This window comes from Triticum aestivum, chromosome 3A (genome assembly GCF_018294505.1).
Source record: "Triticum aestivum cultivar Chinese Spring chromosome 3A, IWGSC CS RefSeq v2.1, whole genome shotgun sequence".
Taxonomy (NCBI): domain Eukaryota; kingdom Viridiplantae; phylum Streptophyta; class Magnoliopsida; order Poales; family Poaceae; genus Triticum; species Triticum aestivum.
In genome coordinates, this window is record NC_057800.1 from 155,176,376 (window position 1) to 155,184,793 (window position 8,418).

An 8,418-nucleotide genomic window follows, 5' to 3' on the forward strand; every position below is an offset into this window, starting at 1 on the left:
CACCTTCCTCCTTTTATCCCGCATCTTCAAATATTCTTCAGCGTTGACAACATTTTCTCTAAGCCAACCTCTGTTCTCTTCCTCATACATGCTCCAGAGCTTAGCTAGGCACATCTTCAAAGACCGTGGCCACTCTTGATCAACCCACTCCAAGTAAGAACACTTCCGTTCATCCTATAATATTTAAAACTAGATCAATACCAATTGTAGGGGAAATGGGTTTATAGCAACATAGAAAATCACCAATACTTATTTTGAAAAACTGAAGAAACATGTTAATTATGACATATCTTCTCAAAAAGATCAATGTGCAAATAAATTGAAGAAACAGGTTAATTATGGTTTTTAACAACGAAAGAGGGTCTAACTTTGTCTACACATGCCAGAAACTTTCCCCCCACTGTCCACAGATTCAAACGCAACTAGCTTCACACATGGAGATTGATGGTGACAACGAGCAGACAGATCTTCAGCCACCCCGCTCCATTCGTTGCAGCTGATGGTCCTAGGGAGCTACAAGAGGAAGAAATGACTCAAATCGACCGCCGGGTTAAAATCCTTCATTCCAAGTCATAGCCCGAGGGAGAGAGAAGAGAGGCATACATGGGTGGTGAAGGAGTCCTCGTTGTCGGAGGAACCGCTGGAGAGGTCATTGAATAAGACCATGGCAACCCCGACGGTAGGATGCGAGACGGCGAGAGCGAGGAAGCAAGCGAGGAAGCGGCTATATCTTAGGAAGGAAGGAAGGAGGAAACAGGGGAAATGTGACTTGTGGTCGGGGAGAAAAGGGGGTGGGGAAGGGGGGGAGGGGGACCGGGGTAGATATTTTGGCGGTGGGCCAAAAATTTAGAAATTTGGAGGGAAACTTTGCGCGCGGTGCCGCCGGACACCATTCACTTTCAATGATTGTGTGCATCGCAAACGACTTTTCTGCTTTACGCGCATGGGATGAGTTTGATAATTCAAATTTTGGTGAAAATTTCCTCGGGTACGTCATTGCATAATTTAACATCGCATGCTAATATGGGCACACAAAATAGCATACAGCACACGGACCACACTTACTGAATCGAGCAATTTTAGTAATTAAACAGAGCCAGTTGACCTAAACATTGCTCTAACAGAAGACCAGAATTAAAAACAAAGCCTAAGTACGCATAATTTTAACAAATTCGCCGCCGCGCCGACCTATGCATCGTCGGTGTGAGATGAGACGTCGACGACTTGTCCTGGCGAAATGCCGCCGTTGGTGGACTCCGCGCCCCCCCTGCTGAGTTTACCGTGTCCTCGTCCTCGTCCTCGGCGCCGTCCTCACCGCCGATTCCTCGATGGACAAACTCTTCTCTACCTCAACCTCGACCATGCGCAACTCCTCCTCCTGGCGCTCCCCGATCTCCGCCGCCTCCTGCATCTCGAGCTCCCGCTTGGCGATCTCATGAGGAAGCAGGTGCTCCATGGCCACTGCCGCCTTTTCTTACGTGGGTTGCATGATGGATTCCGAGGTGGCTTGGAATATCTTGGCGTGTGCGTCCTTGATCTTGGCATGGATGGCCTCGACCCGGGCCAGGGCGACATCAGTGACACGAACGGCAGCTCGAGCACTCTCGGCCTTTGCAGCTACCGTCGCAGCAGCAACTGCAGCCATCTCGGCTGCTGCAGCTGCCCTGTCGGTTGCCACAGATGCCCTCTCGGCGGATGCGGCCGCGCTCAATGTGGATGTGGCGGCACTCTTGGCATAGGCGGCCGCGCTCTTGGCGCAGGCGGCGGTGCTCGGGGAGGACGCGACCATCGTATGGGCCTTCACGAAGCGTTTCCACGGCATCATCTTTGCAAGAAGGGGGGGGGTACGGGAATGGGGATCGGGATTCGTGGATTTGGGGGTTGCCAGCACTAGAGTAGATGAGCCGGCCAAGCTTAAGGAGGAAGACTTCAATAGACCCAGAAATTTTCATCGCAAACGGTTCCTACAAAAAAATTGTGTGTGATGTTGTGGATATTTTTATTAGTTGTGAAAGACGAATTTGGAGTAAAGTGGCAACGGATGGTGTTTTAAATGTACGAGAAAATTTGTAGTACTAATACAACTGTCATGTCAAATTTTGGAAAATTTCATGGGCCATCTGACCTTTTAAGACATTTAAGTAATTTTCTAGCCATTTAATGACCGTAATTCAAATTTGAACTACATGTACATTCAACAGCTAACCATAACGGTTTGAGAAGTCATATTTTATGTACTTATGTGCGATTTAATTCCATGTGTAGTAAATTGGAAGGAATTTTCAAACATATTGGTCTAACGGCTATGACACAATTAAGCATGGAGTGCCATGGCATTTAAATTCCAAAAAATAAAAAAAGATTAGAAACACATGAAACCTTGCTTGATGTAATGTCTGTTGGGGACGTAGTAATTTCAAAATTTTCCTAGATCATGGTGATGCATAGCAACGAGAGGGGAGAGTGTTGTCCACGTACCCTCGTAGTCCGAAAGTGGAAGCATTATGACAATGTGGTTGATGTAGTTGTACGTCTTCACGATCGACCGATCCCAGCACCGAAGTTACGGCACCTCCGCGGACTGCACACATTTAACTCTGCGATGTCCCACGAACTCATGATCCAGTAGAGCTTCGAGGGAGAGCTTCGTCAGCACGACGGCCTGATGACGGTGTTGATGAAGTTACTGACGTAGGGCTTCGCCTAAGCACCGCTATGATATGACCGAGGTGGATTGTGGTGGAGGGGGGCACCGCACACGGCTAAGAGAGATCAATGATCAACTTGTGTGTCTATGGGGTGCCCCTGCCCCCGTATATAAAGGAGCAAGGGGGAGGTCAGCGGCCCTACCAGGGCACACCAGGAGGAGTCCTACTCCCACCGGGAGTATGATTCCCCCCTTCCCTAGTTGGACTAGGAGAGAAGGAAGGGGGAGAGAGGGAGGAAGGAAAGGGGGGCGCCCCCTCCTAGTCCAATTCGGACCAGAGGGGGAGGGGCGCGCTGCCTGCCCTGGCCTCCTCTCTCTCTCTCCACTATGGCCCATTAAGGCCCATACAATTACCGGGGAGTTCCGGTAACCTCCCGGTACTCCGGTAAAATCCCGATTTCACCCGGAACCATTCCGATGTCCAAATATAGGCTTCCAATATATCGATCTTTACACCTCGACCATTTCGAGACTCCTCGTTATGTCCGTGATCATATCCGGGACTCCGAACTACCTTCGGTACATCAGAACACAAAAACTCATAATACCGATCGTCATAGAACTTTAAGCGTGCGGACCCTACGGTTTCGAGAACTATGTAGACATGACCGAGACATGTCTCTGGTAAATAACCAATAGCGGAACCTGGATGCTCATATTGGCTCCTACATATTCTACGAAGATCTTTATCGGTCAAACCGCATAACAACATACGTTGTTCCCTTTGTCATCGGTATGTTACTTTCCCGAGATTCGATCGTCGGTATCTCAATCCTAGTTCAATCTCGTTACCGGCAAGTCTCTTTACTCGTTCCGTAATACATCATCCTGCAACTAACTCATTAGTTGCATTGCTTGCAAGGCTTATAGTGATGTGCATTACCCAGAGATACCTCTCCGACAATCGGAGTGACAAATCCTAATCTCGATCTATGCCAACCCAACAAGTACCCTTAGTGTCGGTGTACAAAACTAGGGGCACATTTTCGTACCCCTTTACCTATGCACGGGCAGTCAGAGCCGCGCCCGCGACTACACCAAGCAGAACGAGGGAGGTGAGCCAAGGTAAGACCGAAGCCCAAGATGGCCAGAGCAACACCAAGGCCAAGGCCACAAAGAGCAAAGGGACAAAGCAGGTTCCCCCGGCAGGAGACCCTTGCCGGGGGCAGCCTCGGCAGCCCCGGCAAGACCCTTGCCGGGGCAGCTCGCCCCACACCAACGAAGTGAGCCACCCTTGAGCCCGCGATCCCCAACGCCATCATCCGCGTGGAGCCAGGGCTCGGGAAGGCGCCTCCAAGGTGGCATGCAGATCTTTGTGAAGACATATCCAAGAATAGACGAGGATTAGAAGACGACGACCCCCGGTAAGACCCTTGCCGGGGACAACGGCGTACCACGGCAAGACCCTTGTCGGGGACGACGGTGTGCCACGACAAGGCCCTTGTCGGGCCACCCAGCAAGGCCATTACCAAGGGTGCTAGCAGGGCCACCACCAGTCCCGCCGGCGACCAAGCTTCCACCGCCGTTCGCATACAACTGCCAACCCAACCAGCTGGGCAGGCACCGGCGTGGCGACATGCAGCTTCCGGGCCAACTCATCAAGCGCCTGCGTGGCGGCATGCAGATCCTCGAGATGGCTCCACCACCACACCACCTCAGCTACCAGCCTGCCTACATGGCGCCGCACGCATCACTGGCCAGGGCGCGTGTCGAAGCAAGGAGGAGCGGCGACGGACGGGACGGGCCTCACCCCCATCCCTGATAAATCAAAGGGACACCTGCGTGATGCATTAAATGTGTCTTGTCCTGTAATACGAAAGATAACCTCACAACACTGTTGCCTTTCCACCTCCTGTGTGCCATTGTGGCAATCCCTTTTTCTATAAAAGGAGGCCCAAGGCGACTGAGAGGAGGATTTGGCCTTTTGGAGCTCGTTACACTCCGTAGCTAGTTCAAGAACTCAAAATACATCCACCAAAGCAGGACTAGGGTTTTACGCATCCTCTCGGCCCGAACCTAGATAAACGACCCGCATGCTCTCTGTTAGACCCGCTCTTCTCTCAACCCCGCGCCCCGCAACCGCAGTAGGGATTCTTGTGATCCCATAGGTGTCGTTCCCCACCGACATCTTTGGCGCGCCAGGTAGGGGGCGCGTTTGTGAGAATCTGGTCTGGTAGTTAGCCTAGAGGTTCTTCGTCGCCATGGCCCCTAAGAAGAAGACGGCCACGACGATCGGCTCGTTGGGGGCCGAATGGCCCGTGCCGGTGCGGACGAGCAGCGGACCGGTCGCGGACAGGACTCGGGCCGCGGCCCGCGAACACCAGCACCACCCAGGCAGTCGGAGCCTGGCGAGCAGCGTCATTCGTGCACCAGACGATCGGCCCCACGCCGCCGGATCCAAAGACGGAGCTGGCCCCCCTGCCGGCGGCGGGGGGCCCTCCGGGGGTGTCGTTGCACCGACTCCGGGCGGCGCGGCGACCTCCAGGACACATACACCGGCGACCACCGCGCATTCTTCCCATGGTGTGCGCGCCGAACAGCGTCACCACGTTGGTGACCCTGGGCACCGCCGTGGGAAGAGCCCTGTGCGTCGTCAGCAAGACGAAGGAGTTCAACACGCTCGCCGAAGCACTGGTGAAAATGGCACGCAGCCGCTGGGTCGTGACAGAGCTCCTTCTAACATAGTTAGAAGTCGAAGCGCGTCGCGATCCACTCAGCTGTCGCCGCCACCCACGCCAGCGGAAGCCTTGGCGCCCGCGTAGCTGCTCCTCGACTTCCCTCCTGCTGCGGAGAAGCTCGATGAGTAGAGGGCCACCATCTGGAGCCTCGTCGCCGTCGCGAACAAAGACGATCCGCAACCAGCGGGGCCCTTGGGTCGGCGCTCCACCGAACCACCACATGCTGGCACTTTGAGAACCAGGGGAGCTGCGGCCACGGTGCACTCTCCTCCTCCTTGCCAGCCGCCGTGGGCGTCGGCCCGTCGCGACGACGCTGGTGATAACATCTCCATAGCGTCGTCCGGTCCATGGACCCTCCGCGACCAGTGCCAGGTCCTTCGGGAGCGAGCTCACGAAGACGCTCGAACCACCGTCGAGCGCCGGCGCGAAACGCGCCGCCAGTCGGACAAGCGGGCGGGACCCGCTACGGACCACCCGGCACCGGGGGGCCCCGGTGGCCTACCTTACGAGGTGGGCTGCCCGGCTTTTACCCGTGAGCTGAGGTAGTTCCAGTGGCCGTCCCACCACACGTTCAAGCCCGACGTCGGTGAGAAGTACACCAGCAAGACCCATCCGTCCGAGTTCCTCAGGATCTACACCATCGCAATGCAGGCCGCTGGGGCTCGCGACGACAAGGTGCTTGCCAACTACTTCCCGCTGGCGCTCAAGCCCAATGTAATGTCTTGGTTGATGCACTTGCCGGCGGACTCCATCTCTTCCTGGTCAGATCTGTGCCATGAGTTCGTTGGCGCCTTCACAGGAGGCCACCAAGCTCATGGCCAGGCCAGTGATCTGCATATCATTCCCCAGAAGGAAGGGGAGACCCTGTGCAAGTACATCCAGAGATTCAGCCGGGTGCAGTACAACATCCCCGACATTCATCCCGCCGCCGTGATTAGCGTGTTCCATCAGAATGTGTGCAATCGCAAGATGCGCGAGGAGCTGGCGATGACCAAGGTTAAGGATGTGGCCGATCTCTACGTTCTGGCCGACAGGTGCGCCCCGGGCTGAAGAGGGAAGGAAGTACCCCGGCGAAGACGCCGGCGCGAAAACCGACTCTACCGATGAGGACGCCGCCGCCCCGATGAAGAAGGGCCGACATCGCAACAGGAAACGCAAAGGCAAGGTCGTGCTTGCCGTTGAGGGATCTGATGATACCGGTGCCGACAAGAAGGTCAAGGCAGACACCCCCGGCAAGGAGATTGCTGGGTGCGCCGCCTGCCGGGCCTTGGCGGCTACCGACAAGCCAGGAAGCTCCGGCAAGCAATACTGCAAGATCCACCGCACCAAGGGCCACGATCTCCAGAACTGCCGACAAGTCGAGCTGCTTGCTGAGAAGCAAAAGGATGAGTACGAAAGGCGGTACAAGGAGAAGGACCAGGATGGTGCTGAGGGATCCGGCAAGAAGCGTGGCGGCCAAGGAGGCCGCCCCGGCAAGGACAACCAGCAAGAGAGGCCCGCCCGGGGCCGCGACAAGAAACAAGAAGACGACGATCACGACGAGGACGACGAGTCCGGTGAGCAAGGGTTCCAGAAGGCTACGGAGGCCATGTGCGTCGATGGCGGCGCCTCGCTGCATGCCTCTCACCGCCAGCTCAAGCAGCGGGCGCGAGAGGTTACAGCAACAGAGCCGTTGTTCTACGCTCAGAAGCCACTAAAGTGGTCCATCACACCCCTCATCTTTGACGCCGAGGACCACCCTGATCGCACTACCGCGGCCGAGTGTTTGTCGTTGTTGGTTTTGCCAACAATACACAACCTCGGGGTGAACAAGATGTTGGTTGACGGCGGGGCCGGCCTGAACCTGATCTCGCCTGTCGTGATCAAAAGGTTGCAAATCCCTGACGGAGACCTCGAGGAAATGGGAATGTTTCAGGGGGTCAATCTGGGGAGAAGCCAGTCAAAGGGAAAGGTCACACTGCCCGTGACATTTGGAGGAGAGTTGAACTACCGGACGGAGAGGATCGTCTTCGACGTGGCCGAGATTCCCTTGCCCTACAACAGGATCCTCAGACGCCCGGCACTAGCCAAGTTCATGGCGGCATCACACTACACCTACAACATGCTAAAGATGCCCAGGCCGTTGACCATCATCTCCATCCCCTTTGACAAGAAGGACGCACTGATCTGCGCCGACCAACTCTATCGGGAAGCAGTTATAGCAGCTGCCGTCAAGGCACCTGCTCCTGCCGCCGAAGGCCCGGGAGGAAAGAAGGAGCCCGGCAAGACCTCTCGCACCCACTCCGGCAAGCGCACCTCCTCGGGGTGTTGTCCTACCATTGAGGACATGCCAGAGAGCTCTGCCGACAAGAGCAAGAGATCCAAAGCCGAGCCGCCGCAGACCAAGAAGGTGCCCATCACGGAGGACGGCACGGGAGGGGCCTTCATCATAGGCTCCACTCTCAATAGAAAATAGGAAGGCGAGCTCGTCATCTTCCTGCGGGCAAATGTCGACGTGTTTGCATGGCAAGCGTCCGACACCCCAGTGTTCCCAGGGAGGTGATTGAGCACCACCTAGCTGTCTGCCCCCACGCACGGCCCGTCAAGCAGAAGGTCAGAAAGCAGGCTTTGGAGAGGCAGGAGTTTATCACAGAGGAGATCAGGAAGTTAGAAGCGGCAGGTTTGGTGAGAGGGGTGCTCCATCCGACGTGGTTGGCCAATCCGGTAGTGGTGCGCAAGGCGAATGGGAAGTGGAGGCTGTGTATTGATTACACAGATATCAATAAGGCTTGTCCTAAGGACCCCTTCCCATTGCCGCGCATCGACCAGATTGTTGACTCCACGGCCGGGTGTGATCTGTTATCATTCCTCAATGCCTACTCAGGCTACCACCAAATCTTCATGACAAGAGAAGATGAAGAGAAGACAGCATTCATCACCCCATGTGGTACGTATTGCTTTTTACGGATGCCTTTCGGGTTGAAGAGTGCTGGCTCAACGTTTGCAAGAGCAGTCCAAATTGGTTTTGAACCTCAGCTCCATAGAAATATGGAA